General features: G+C 50.3%; 1 protein-coding gene across 3 annotated transcripts in view; it reads left to right on the forward strand.

Moving 5' to 3' along the window:
- Positions 1-530: 530 nt before the first annotated feature.
- TLCD4 (TLC domain containing 4) overlaps positions 531-13,694 on the forward strand; it is a 67,795-nt gene continuing 54,631 nt past the window's right edge. Inside the window, exon 1 of one of the 3 annotated variants that reach the window (XM_075558638.1) lies at positions 531-679. The gene's annotated coding sequence lies outside the window, so the exon portion shown is untranslated. Of the gene's footprint in view, positions 680-926; positions 1,163-1,534; positions 1,626-13,694 lie in introns of those variants that run through there. The other 2 variants (XM_075558630.1, XM_075558647.1) reach the window with 2 other exon arrangements.

Genomic DNA, 13,694 nt, shown 5'->3' on the forward strand with positions numbered 1-13,694 from the left:
TATTCAATCTGGATGCTGAACAACCAATCAGAGAACAGAGAAGCTGGATGATGTAAAGACTTCAGCAGCAGGGGTGCGGGGGGGGGGGCGGGAATGCTCCTGAACAACCTGCCCTGTGCAGATGCCACAAGTCTGGCTAGCTGAAGTCCTTACTGATGAAGATAGATTACAGCCCTCAGTGGACTACAACTCAACAAAAACAAAACAAACCCCCCTCACGACTGGACCAATAAACAAGATCATGTTAAATGGAGCAAAAAAACCCCAAACAAACGAAGGTCCTCCAGGATTTTAACAGCCATAGATGCAGGAAATCAAACGACATGTATTGGGGGAACCTGCTGCAAAATACTTTTTATTTTTAAGTGTCAAAAGGGTCACTTTGAGAGGCTGCAGGTGAGTGGGATGCTTGCTGGTGCACCCCCTTTGGAGATTCGGAAGGAGACTGCTCGCGTGCCTCTCCCACACGCGCCCCCTACCCAGTCTGCCAGGGACCTGCAACCTCAAGCAAGAACGGGGCGGGATTCGACTTTGGCCGTGACAGACGTGGCAGGAAAAACCAGCAGTTACCCTTTCATCTCCTTTCCGATGACCAAACCATGCAGCGCTTTGACGTAGTAGTTGAGCCTCTCCGGCAGCTAGCAAACTCAAAATGGTTCTGGTTACGTGGCGATCCCAGGTACTGACCGCTGCGGGGGCCGGTTCAGTTGCCCCCACTGGCGAGTTTGCGGGCTTGCTGTAGGAAGCCCGGGCACCGCACGCTCCGCTCCGCTCCGGGCGAGGCTCGTGCTTCCAGGCTCTCCCCGCCGCTCCCCTGTGCGTCCGCGTTTTGGGAGCCCTTCGGGAGACCCAAGTGGCGGCACCCCAAGGCCGGTCCTTCCCTCGGCCTCGGGGCCCCGCCCCCTTTGGCGGGGGGTCCGGAGCGGCCGCGGCGCCTTTAAGGAGCCTCTCTGCGGTAACCGGAGCCCGCAGTCCGGGCCGGGCGCGGCGGTAGCTGCAGCCTCCGCGACTGCTCGTCCCAGCGGCCGGAGCCCGCGGCTCCCCCGGCGCCCCAGGAGCATCTCGCGGGGCGGCTCAGGCCGGGCCGCAAGACCGGGCGTCTCTAAGCCCCCGCCGCCCTCTCCCGGCCCCGCGCGCCCAGTCGCCCCGGGACCCGGCACAGGTGACGTCGCTTGCAGGGGTTCGGGGAGGAGGGCGCGCTCGCTTCGCCCCGCGGCTCCCGGGCGACGCAGAGGGCAGCCCGCGGGCAGGGGCGTCGCGGCTCCCCGCCCCTGGCCTAGCGCGGCCGCGGGCTCCTGCGCTCCGGGGCGGGGTGGGGTGGGTGGGCGGCCGGGGCTCCGGGGTCCCGCCGGGGCGGGCTCCAGCAGGTGCGTGTAGCATCCTCCCAGCCCCGAGGGGCCCGGGGCGCAGGCGGTGTCCCCGGGCCCGCGGCCCCCACGCCCACAGATGCCCCGCGCCCTGCTCCCGGTTACCCGGCCGCGCTGGCTGGGCTGCCGGGTCGGTCTGCCTGGCGGAGCCTCTAAGGCGGTAGACGCTCAGGCGTGGGCGCAAACCTTCGGGCGTCCGGGCAAAGCTTTCAGGTTCTCGCCGCGTGTGGCCGGCACACGATTAGGCGCCCCGAGCGGGTAAGTCCCGGTCTCCCCCCTCCCCTCGGCTTGGGAAACAAGTAGCTTTTATTCACCCCTGCACTTCTCAAGTGGGTCCCATTTTTAGCCACTGATTGCTGGAATCTAGTGGGAGAGGAACTGGGCACACAGTCAGAGGGAGACACTGGTTTCTATTTCCAGCTCTACCTTTGGAAGCGCGGCACGTTGATTGAACTGAGTGCCTCGGTTTACCCAGCCATGAAGTGGGGAGCGTCGTCCCAGCCTTCTTCTACTGCCCCACACTCTATGTGAGAGCACTTTTGAGCCGTTCAAGCCCCATAATGGGGTCCGGTTGTGGATCTGTGTCCTCTTGGCTGACCATGTTTGAGTGTTAATGTGGTGCACATTTGCATGTCACATGTAAGACTTTTCTTAAACGGTCATCTTCAGTCACGTGTCAGTGAATTCAGATACTGGTTCGAGGATAAAGCAGAGTTTGTTGCCTGGATGTTATAAATTGATGTGTGATGTAGGAGGAAAAGGGTCGTTTTAATAAAACCAGGCATAAGTGGAGGCTGAGAAGAGTGGGAGTTGTGAAGTTTGGGGTGGTGCGTGCCCGTGTGTGAGACAGTGCTGTGGGAATTCATCCTGCGGCTTGGGATGCAGCCTGATCTTGGTTTAGTAATTACGGTTGTGAATTAGAGGATCCCACGTGTCAGTGTGCATTCTCTGAAGTCGAGAACTTCCCTCCCCACACGCACCTCTTTATCCTGTCCTGAAACTATCCACGGGAAACCCAATTCGAAAAGTGTACTCCTTCGTGCTAGGAAAGTTTGAAAGAGTTACTTAAGGAATGGTGGATTTTAATTTGCAGTCTTTGACACTACACCACCTCTTTGGCCAGCGGGTGATCTAGGGATACTATATTTCGACGTTGCCCCACAACTTCTTGCTTCACGTGAAAACCAGGCGCCGTGGAGAGTGCTTGGGATTTGTGGTGGCGGCCTAGAGGCGAAGGGTTGGGCTGTGACCCTCAAGGTCAGCAGTTTGAGACACAACAGCTGGGTTCTGGGACAAAGATAATTGTACTTCCTTAAAGAGCTACAGATCCAGAAACTCACAGGGCAGTTCTACGCTCCCCTATAGGGTCGCCGTGAGTCAGAATGGACTGGGCGGCAGGGAGTTGTGTGTGTGTGTGTGTGTGTGTGTGTGTGTGTGTACAGGTAGAACTATGCTCCAGCGGGTTTTCAGTGGCTGATGTTCTGGAAAGTGGTTTGCCAGACATTTTGAGACAGCTCTGGGTGGATTGGAACTACCAACCTCTTGACTGGCCCCTGAGCAGGATGAGTTTGCTCCACCCAATGACTCCTTTGCCATGATCTTTTCCAAAACCTGAATCCTGGTTGTGATAGTTGGCATGTGCTTTTGCTTCTGTGGCACTGGATGCAGCGTCCAGTCATCATTATGCACTCTTGCTGTTCCTGTCCCCATTGACGGTTTGCTATTAAAGTTGTGTACTTGGAGACAGCTAGGCGCTACCCATGTTCAAGGGGCTGAAACTTGATGGCAAACGCCAGAGAAGCTGGGTCTTCCCTGGGGCTTTCTAACCTCTAAGCAGTGGTTCTCAACCTGTGGGTCAAGACCCATTTGGGGGCTGGGGTTCAACCACCCTTTCACAGGGGTCATCCAATTCATAACAGTACAAAATGACAGTGATGAAGTAGTGATGGAAATAATTTTATTGTTGGGGGTCACCACAACTTGAGGAACTGCATGAAAGGGTCACAGCATGAGGAAGGTTGAGAACCACTGCTATAGAGCATGGATGCAAACGTTGGCCCAATTTTTTCCTTCATTTTCTGAAATCTTCTTTGGAGACTCGATCACCAAGTCTTGGGGAGTGGGCGCTTTCAGAGACATCCTAATCCAGTTCTAGACTGGTGAAGAAGACGCTCTTAAGAGCATTCCCTGGATGGAGCTGGGAGGCGGAAGTAAGGGCTTGGGAGGGATGGAGGGCCTCTGATGGCCGTAGGGGCAGTAGAAGGGGAGAGCTGCAGAAGGTGGGGGGCGCGGAGCTCAGAGGAAAATGATGGTGTGTGCCCTATGGGCAACCTGCCCTCTCCCTTCCCCTGTTGAGCGTTGCTTGCCTCTCTAAGTCAAGCAGCTCTGTAGTTCTCGCCTCTGCTGGCTCCACTGTCTTTCAACTCTGCAGGAGCCCCCACGGCTGGCCTGACATGTGTGAGAGGAAACCGAACTGTTCAATTCTTGAGAAACCTATCAAGCCTCAGTATCCCACCCCACACTCACCTTCAGATGAGCTTCTGAAGTCCCTCACATTAAAGAGTCACTTAGATTTCAATATCTTTTGGAAGGTTGAGCTGTGGGCAACTCAATTTGTCTGAGAAAAGTAAACCCGACAGCCTACACTGATAAAATAATAAAAAATCAAACAAGCAAAAACTAGGTAACTGAATATAGTTCATCGCCAGTGAAAATTGTGGGCAGTAAGATAAGAGAGGGCAGGCCTGGGCAGGAATTGTGCTGGACATCTGTGCTGTTGGCCTTGAGAGTTAGAGAGAATACCACCGGGCTGATACAGGCTCCTCGGGCTTCTCCCTTCCGTTTGCCCTGTGAGAGGAAGAAGACAGTGTGTGGAGGTGGCGTGTCATCTGTTCTCAAGGTTGGGAACTAGACTTAACTGCACATTGTGGCTGAGCTGTATTCACCTGGCATTGGCTTCAGGCAGTGGCTACATTATACCAGAGAATGCATTATATTGGGAAAGTGTGGATAATTTTGTAAGAACATCTAAGGTGTTTCTAGAGGAACTTTTGGCGGTGGTTTTTGCTGCTGTGATGAAAGGTAGCAAGCCCACACGGAAACACATGGAGTCCAAGAGCATATCCCAGATCCGAGAAAAAGGCAGGCTAAAGCAGGAATAGCCAGTGGCGTTCCTTTGCTCTGAGCATTATGCGTCTGTTCAAGGAGGAGGCAATGCTGTGGATGCTTGTGAATCAAGTGAACAAGACAGCTGGGGCCTGGAGGGCCAAGGAGGTCCTAACTGGATGTACGAAGGCTTTGTCTAACGCAGTGATTGGCGCATTTTTGGACTACACTGCCCCCTACAAAATGTACAATGTCTTTACACTGAGACCTGGGAAGAGTTTCATGGAACTTACTCTTCTTGTGTCTTGTTTTTGATTTGATGTTATTATGTTCTCAAAACTTAAAACCCATTAGTGGGTCACGAGTCACGTTTTTTGAAAACCGTTATTTCCTGGGTTGTGGAGCGGGCAGACATAAGGGTTTGAGATGCTGGGGCAGGGTCGTGCGGGGGCAAGACTCCAGTGTTGGGCACAGATGGGAATGTGGGGACCCCTCTAATGTCTCATGGGTGCGGGACCCATGGTGGTGAGAGCCGATGGGCGGTGTCAAACTGAGGGCTCCCCTCCAGTGCTGTCCACCCAAAGGGTTTGGAGGAGGGCAGGGTATGGCAAGAGCACACTTTGATTTGAAAGCAGATGTCTTTAGAGCAGTGGGTTTTTCTCTGCTGGTTAAAGAAGAAGACAAATGGTCCTGGAGCAAATTGGCTAAGGAGGTGAGGACACATCCATCATTCCATTCACTGGACAGGGAATACGAGAGCAGTAGGTGGGAGGCACCCAGGCACCTTCCTAGTTACGAGCAACTGTTCCAGAGAGAGACGGATGGATTGTGTTGTTTCTAAACTCCATTTGCTGATTTAACTCATTTGGAAGTTGGCTGCTTGCCTCAGAGAATGGGAAAAGGATCCTTGTTGCATTTTCTAAAAGCGCGAGGCTATCAAACCTTCTTTAGAAGTCAATTTCAAGATCTACAACCAAACGCCAGCCATCATTCAGAGTGTTAGGGCTAGCCAAAAAAGCTTCTTGGAGAAAATCAGAGTCTTTGCTTTCCCTCGCCTGACAATTAATAAATGACCTCAACACCTCACCTGCCCAAGTCAACACCTAGCCGTGCCTGGAGGGAAGGAACACAGGTATCGAAATTCAGCCTTCTGTGCTACTCAGTTACCCTTTGCTTTACTCGTGGAGTCTGACCTAGTTGGTTCCTGCCTTTGACCAGTCACTGTCTTATCTGACTACCTTACCTGGTATTTTGTTCTGTGAAGCATCTTTAGCAGCAGCATTCTTCCACTTTGTTGTCAGTCGAATGCCTTCAACCCTGGGTTTTCTAATGTGCTCCCTGATCCCCCTGACTTAAGTGCCTGACCACTCTTGTGGGTCCCAAATTTGGATCTGGCCAGTGCTATGTTCGTGACAACCTGGATGGGTGGATTTATGGATTGGTTTAAATTTACTTTTTTTCATATTTGGAAAAATTATTTCGTAATTGGAAAATTTGGTCACTTTCATTTAAATTAGCTTTTTCCAAACCTGCTTTAACAAATCTTTCAAAAAGTACATTTTGGAGGCATAGAAAATGTACCCTTCTTTTGCATATATTCAGGTGATTTGAGGAAAAGAGGAAATATTTTAAGCAAAAATATTTTTTGGCTGTTACTTTTTCAACATATTTCTTTCTCAATGAATATGTTTTGCTCAAATGCAATTTAAAGCATATCCTGCAATTTCTTACAGGATCTTTTAAGGACTTTGTTTCTGAAGTCCAGTTACCTGGCCTCTCCCCTCCCATCCTTGAGCTGGGGGGAAGGTGGTAGAGTGTTGCAGAGGCTCACAGCAGCCCTGGTTGCAGAGTGGATTCCGTGTTGGGCTTCCAACTGCCAGCTTTGGGGTTCAAACCTACCAACTGCTTTGTGGGGAAACAATGAGGCTGTCTGCTCCTGTAAGGATTGTCTCCCAAACCCACAGGAGCAGTGCTACCCTGTCTGGTCGGGCCACCGTGAGTCCAGATCCTGTTGATGGCAGTGGGTTACAGCTTCAAAGGGGCCCTGTGGTGCAGTGGTTAGCCACTTGGCTGCTAAGTAAATGACTGGTGGTGTGACCGCACCAGTCACCCCCTGAGAGGAGGACGTGGCAGTCTGCTTCCATGGGTTAGAATCTGTGAGTCACGATTAACCCAGGGGCTGTAAGTTCAGTTATAGCTTCAAGTTCCTAAATATTTTCTTCAGTCGTTTTAATTACATGAAAAAAACAATAGAAAAACAAAACAACAAAAAACCAACACTAAAGAGAGTGAAGTGCAAGTTCCCTTTCCACCCCTTCCTTTAACTTCCTTACCTCCTGGTCTCACTCCTAGAAGCAACCACCCTCTCAGCTTATGGGTGTAGCTGTAGAGACCTTTTCCTCCAGAAATAACCAAACCGGGGCCGGAGTTGTTTATGAGAAGTCTGTCCTTGGGCAGTGTGAGCAGTTTGTCCTGGACAACATACTTAAAACCTGGGGGGTGGGGATGGGGCGGTGGTCAGTCCCTGCCAGCTACACCGAAGGGCCTGGTGTTTCCACAGCCAGGAGCACCATGGGGAGCAGTGGTGCTCGGTAAGACCTGGAGTTCCCACGAGCAGGGGCTGACTTCATGGCAGCGGGATAGAAAGGCCTGGGAAGATTGTCTTGTTAGTAGGTGATGGGCATTTCCCCACATGATCTCACTTGTTGTTGTCATTGGTTTCTTAAAAAAAATCATTTTATTGGGGGGCTCGTGTAACTCTTATCATAGTCCATCCATATGTCCCTTGTGTCAGGCACATTTGTACGTTTGTTGCCATCATCGTTCTCAAAACATTTGCTTTCTTCTTGAGCCCTTGGTATCAGCTGCTCATTTTTCCTCCTCCCTCCCTTCCTCCCCCTATTATCTCATTTTTAAAATGGCCTGGGTAGCATCTGGTAGGACAGCCGTTTCAAACTGTTTAAGCATTATCAGTGGGCCCTTAAGTTGCTTCATCTAATGGTGGCAATGAACTGAAGAAAATATTTAGGAACTTGAAGTTATGCATCCTTTCATACTTGCATGAATTGACTTTGAGGATAAAAGATCAAACCATTATCACACTGCTACCTATTTTAAGATGTGCGTGACGTATTGTCATTGCTAGTCACCGCTGAATTGTCCCCAACTCATCGTGACCACACACGTATAGAGCAGAACTGCTCTGCAGAATGATCAGGTCTGTGGACTCTTGGAAACAGGTTGCAGACCTCTCTTCTGAGGGGTCTCTGGTGGGTAACAAACGAAGATACCAAGCCCTCTCAGAGTGACCCCGCTGGACAGAGTAGAACTGCCCCATAGCGCTTCCAAGGCTGTCATCCCTACGACAGCCCCAGGCACCTTGTCATTAACACGTGCTGTCCAAAGGGACCATTCCTGACTCAAGAGAGGGTCCGTTAGCATCTGCGCTATGACGCGCATCTCTCAGCATGGTGGACACTTCAAACGACGGCCCCCACGAGCCTTGCTTACAGAAACTCACTGCCGAGTAGGGAGATTGGGTTGCACATGGCCTGTAAGCCTTTCACTTCTATTTGTATTTATCTTACTCCAAAAAGGAATTTGTGATGGCTTATAAAGATCTGTACAATGTTGTGAGGCTAAAGTACACTTTGGGTGAGAAAGGAAGAGTAAAGTCAAAGGCAAATAAGATGGAGCTGAGAATGAGACAGGCTGGTCCGCAGAAAGCACATTTCAAAATCCTGTTCTCTTGCTCGATCCCAGCAGGCAGAGGAGGGACAAACGAACCATAACAAGGTTCAGGGGCCTAGAATGTTGACCAAATTGCACCAGTCCCCCAATTTCTGATTCAGGGCGGGGAGAGACATTTCTGTGAATTTCCACCATGAAAACACTGCATCTGCTACGGCCAGTGTTCTCAATAACGTGCCCGATACCAGCTAGTCAAACCCAGTGACCTCGCCTCATGATGCCATTTCGTATCATGTTCCCCGGTGCTCGCCAGCAGTGCTAGGCCTCGGTGCTGCTTACGGAAAGGTCAATGGGGCAAGGTTGGAGGATCATAGGTCTCATCCTGAAATAGCTGCAATGCGTGGCCCATGGAGACAGCTCTCTGAACTTGCTCCTGGCTCATTTCTCCACATGGCTCTCGGAGAAGACCCTCTTCTGGAAATTGCCGTGAGGATTGCTTGTTTGCTTGGAGGATACTGGGTGTGCAGCGAGCCCAGCAAGAAACGTGGCCTTCACCGAGCGTCATTTTCTTGCAAAACCAGATGAAGCCCTGGGCCCACTTAGAGAGGGTGCCATTTATTCACTGTCATCAGGCACACGCATTCGAACCAGGGCCAGCCTTTCCAGAGGACTCGGACGCCTTGCCACGCTTAAAACTGCTCACGGGTGGTTCCCAGGATGTGGCCCCAGATTTACAAGTTTGGTCTGCTTTTAATCTGCTTGGTAATTGGTGGGAAACGTTAGGCTCTCCCAGGTTGTGTGACTTTGAGCTGTGGCCACATTCGAGACATTCTTGCCTCCAGAGCATTTCTGTGGAGCGGTTTGCATTCCCGGGTCAGTTGGTCAAGCGTGTCCCTCTCTGCGTGCCTCTAAGTGAATTAACCTTGAGGATTATAGTGTTGTGTTGAAGTTGTCTGAAGCCACATCTGGTTTGTATATCTCCTTGCTAGCCTGTGACTTGGTTTCAGGAGCCATGCCGCTGTGTTGAAAGAAATATTTTGGCTACCTGACAGTATAAATCATATGCTGAGCCGGGGAGCTCACACCACATTTTTTGGGAGCTAGTGCTATTGGAATCCGTTTAGGCAATAACCATCTGGTGAGGTGAGAAGCCGCTCAGGTAGGAACTTCAAGCAGACCTTAAATAACAGGATAAAGGGCCAGCTCGATTCAGAATCTCCTCAACTATTTTACCTTTTCAGGCCCCCGATTTCACCTGTCAGATTAGGGTTGTAGGCAGCAGGGACCCTAGTCCAAAGGGTTTACAGGAGGCAGAAATGACCACTTTGCTTCAAATTCAGAAAGTGACCGCCCTCTGTGCTTTGTTCACAGTGGAATAATAGGTGCAAACACCTCTGTTCGGTGTGGCAGTTATATAATCTGTCAATGTGGGAAGGGGTGGAGTTTAGCCTGTCAGGTCACAGCTTGATGACCTCATTTGGAGGCGAGACGGAGATTAATGGCTCACTGGAGGTCAGACCCTCACTCACTCTCTGCTGGTCTCCCTGCAAAAATTACTGTTGACAAGCCACATGGAGCTACACTGATGGAGCCAAGCCCGGGACCTAGAGGAGCCGCGTGGAGACCTGCTCCAGAGATGAGATGCTTCCACTGCCACTGGATCCACAAGGCTTTTCACACACCGGCCGGCGATCTTCCTGCATGTGGCGTCACTGCAGGTGCTGCATGAGTCTGAAGAGAGTTTATAAACTGGTTTCCGACGTATGGCTGACATCGGACTTGTGGGCTTGTTCTGGACTGGGCTGGGATGTTTTCCTAATATATGATTGCTCTTTATATAAAGCACTTTCTTAGTCACATATGAGTATCTATGAGTTTGTTTCTCCAGTCAACCCAGACTAAGCTGCCATCCAGTTGGCCCCAACTCCTGGTGGCCCTAACTCATGCACAATGGGCTGAAATGCTGCCCTGTAGCCCCCCGCCCCCCCTTCCAGTGGAACATAGTGATTCAGCGGTGCAGTGAAATTACTTACTTGCAGCTTTTCTTCCCTGTCTCTGCAACTCCCACCAAATGATTGGGTGGAACCATGCAAATGGGGACTTTGAGTTTTGCGACTCAGTTTTGCCACTGCACTGGGTATAAGAGAGCCGTCTCAGAAACAGAGCAAGAATATCCCGTGATCATCCAGAAAAAGAATCACCAGCTGAGTGCGCGTGACATCCTGGTCTGAAGTGACAGAGGCAACAGAAGCACCAGAGGCTGCAGCGACTAAGATCATGAGACAGAGCAGAGGAGCAGCTCCGAGACCATGAGGTGAGCCACGGGCTTCCCAGTCCATGCAACAAGGCAGAGGCCAAGGGACCACGAGGACCAGAAAGAGACATGGCTAATAAAGAGGTGCTACTGTGGACAAAACTCTATCCTTAAAGTTATCTGATCCTGGCTTGGGATAACCTGTTAGCTGCTCTGTTAAACCTCCACAATCTTGAGTATTGTCTGTGCGTTCTGTGTGGCCAATGCAATGCACTACTGGACCCAGCAGAGAAGGGGAGTGCTTGGGAGGTTGTCAGGATAGGGGAAAGACGGATGGCAGATGGGGAAGACAATGTCTGACCCCTGTCTTATGGCAATTAGGCTTGGCCTAGCGTGAAACTTGAGTCTCTTTCTTCCTACTGAAGCAGGAGGGGCCCAGACATGGTCTGCATGTCATTAATGCAGATCCGACGGCTTTTCAGTGGCGGATTCTCAGAATTAGATGACCGGAGCTTTCACTGTCCACTTAATCTGGAAACTTTGAGGAAACCAATTTGGCATCATCATAGCATCAGGCAAGCCTCCGCTGCCAGGTGGTAGCTGAGCGAGGTTAATTGACTGGTAATCAAATTCAGGCATCTCACCTGGGCGGTAAGAATTCGACCACGGAACCACTAATGCCTGTTTGCTCATAAAACCAAACCAAACCTCCCACCCCCCAAAACCGCACTGCCATCAGGTCAAGACTGCCTTGTCGGACAGAGTAGAACTGTCCCGTAGGTTTCTGAAATGGTCGTTACTCTTAACAGGAGTAGAAAGCCCCATCTTTCTCCCATGGAGCAACGGATGGTTTCAAACTGCTGATCTTGCAGACAGTACCCAACATGCAGCCCAATGCAGTCCAACATGTCACCACTATGCTACCAGGGCTCCCCTTTATTCTAGAAGCTTTCCTTTATTGAATAGTGTTTTTTGATTTGTTACTGGATCACAAACACCCTTAGAAACTTAGGGTTTAAAACAATGACTTAGTCATCTCATGATCCTGTGGGTTGATTGGTCAGTTACTGGGCTCACGTGTGTGGCTGACTTCAGCTTTAGGGTTCTTTAGACAAGAGGATCCAGAAGGTCTTCCTGACATATCCGGTAGCTGGTGTTGACTTTTGGTTGTTATGCAGGGAAGCTCAGTTCTGCTCCACGTGGCCTCTCATCCTCCAGTAGGCTGGGCAGGCTTCCTTATCTGGCAGTGTCAGGGTCCTGTTCCAAGAGAGCAAAGGCGACATGGCAAGGTCTTTCGACGCCAGAATTCTCAGGATCACTTCCACTACATCCTGTTGATCAGCCTTGGGCTCACAGCATGGAGATGGAGGTTTACATGACAGTGACCTCCATGACACATTACAAAGGAATTCATGTTTGCAAGGGACTACATGCTGTACTTTGTCATGTGCATGCAACTCCTCCATTTGAAGCCACATGACCATGAACTCTAGTCATTCTTTCTGTTGTTGTTGATGATGATTTTTGTGTGTGAATTAGGTAGAATGATTTACATTTCAGACCATCAACTCTGCATTCAACAGGACAAAACACTCTTTAAACCACTGTCCCTTATTCTATACCCCCCCCCCCCATGGCTCTTCTGCCTCTGTGGGCCTTCGTCCTCCCTTCCGCCCAAGTGCACACCTGCCAGCCTTCCAGTCCATTGCTTCATCTGCCCACCCGTGCCGGCCCCTCCCTTGGGCACCTCTAAAATCTGTTCCCTTGGGTATGAAAGCCTTTGTCGTGGTTTATGTCTTCGCAGTAGTGGTCTCATACAGCGTTTGCCCTTCTGAAATGAACGAACTTTACTCAGTAGAATTGTCTCCAGGTCTGTTCATGTCACGGGGTGTTGCGTCGTTCCATCATTGTTCTTTAACAATGCACAGTACTGCACTGTGAGTATGCACCAGCGTTTCTTTATCCATTCTTCTACCACTGGCCGTTTCCCCAGCTTCTTGTGATTGTGAACAGTGCTGTAAGGGGCTTGGGTGCGTGTGTGCTGCTGTTATGGCTCTGACTTCCTCGGGTACATCCCCAACAGCAGGATTGCTCATCACCTGGACGTTCTATTCCCAGTGCTTTGAGGTAGCACCAGATCATGCTCCATATTTACAGCCTCCCCAGCAGTGTTTGAGAGTTCCACTCTCTGCACCCTCCTGTCTCTCGCCAGCAATTGTGTTTTCGATTTTTTGAGTTGAACTGTCATTGTTGGTGTGCGGGAAACAGACCGCTTTCTCCCAAGTTGTGTCCCCCAAATACAAGCCAAACCTAGCTGCTTGCTACACAGGGTGAATGACTACACTTGGAGGTCAACAGAAGTAAGTCAGAGGTTATTCTCCCTAAGGGTTATCAGTCATCTAGAGCAATCAGACTCTATAGTGTGTTGCACCCTAAGTAGGGCCCACTCCCTTCTGGTAAGAATAGTAGGAGATTGTTCTCCTGAAGGAGAACCCAGGGAGGTCAAGTCCACTCAAGGTGACCAAGGTTAGGCTGCCTTATTGAGTCTAGGGTCCGCCCTTCTTGTCACATGTACACTCCTGGTCCCTCCCCTTCCTACTATGTGTACATCCTAGCTCATCTCTTCCTGTCACGCTTATGCCCATTGTACATCCCTTTCCTGTGATGTGTATGCCTATTGTACAACCCCTTCCTGCAACGTATGCCTTTTCCTGTAATTAGGGGCAGCCACGCCTCCAAAGATATATAAGCCTTGGTTAGCAATAAAACTCTCCTGCCCTCTTGCCCACGCTGTGCGTGGACCTGGCTGCTGAGATCATGGCGGTCCAGGAAGTGAGCATGCTACCATGTCTGACTCCTTTCACTCTCTCCTCTGTCTCTCTTATTCGCTATGATTTTACTATCACCTTTATTTATTGTCGCTGTACAATTGTGCCTACCAGGCCTGTGATGATTTGTTGGGGGCTGGCTCCCCGACATCCCCTGGCAAAGACAAAGTGATGCACTTTTTCCATGTTTGTTAGTGATTGAAATGTTATATTTAGTAAACTGTTCATGTCCTTTGGCCACTTTTAAATTGGATTATTATTTTTTTTCTTCAGATTGAAGTATTGCAGTTTTCTGTAGATTTTCGACATTAGACCCTTGTCCATTGTGTTGTTGCTGAAGTTTTCTTTTTTTTCTTGCCGTGGAGTGATTCTTATCCCCATTTTATAGAATTTACAGGTCAGAGGGATCGTATTCTGGTTCACGACCAGCTGCTGAATGCTAAGACTGGA

The sequence above is a fragment of the Tenrec ecaudatus genome, chromosome 1, assembly GCF_050624435.1.
Source record: "Tenrec ecaudatus isolate mTenEca1 chromosome 1, mTenEca1.hap1, whole genome shotgun sequence".
NCBI classification, from domain to species: domain Eukaryota; kingdom Metazoa; phylum Chordata; class Mammalia; order Afrosoricida; family Tenrecidae; genus Tenrec; species Tenrec ecaudatus.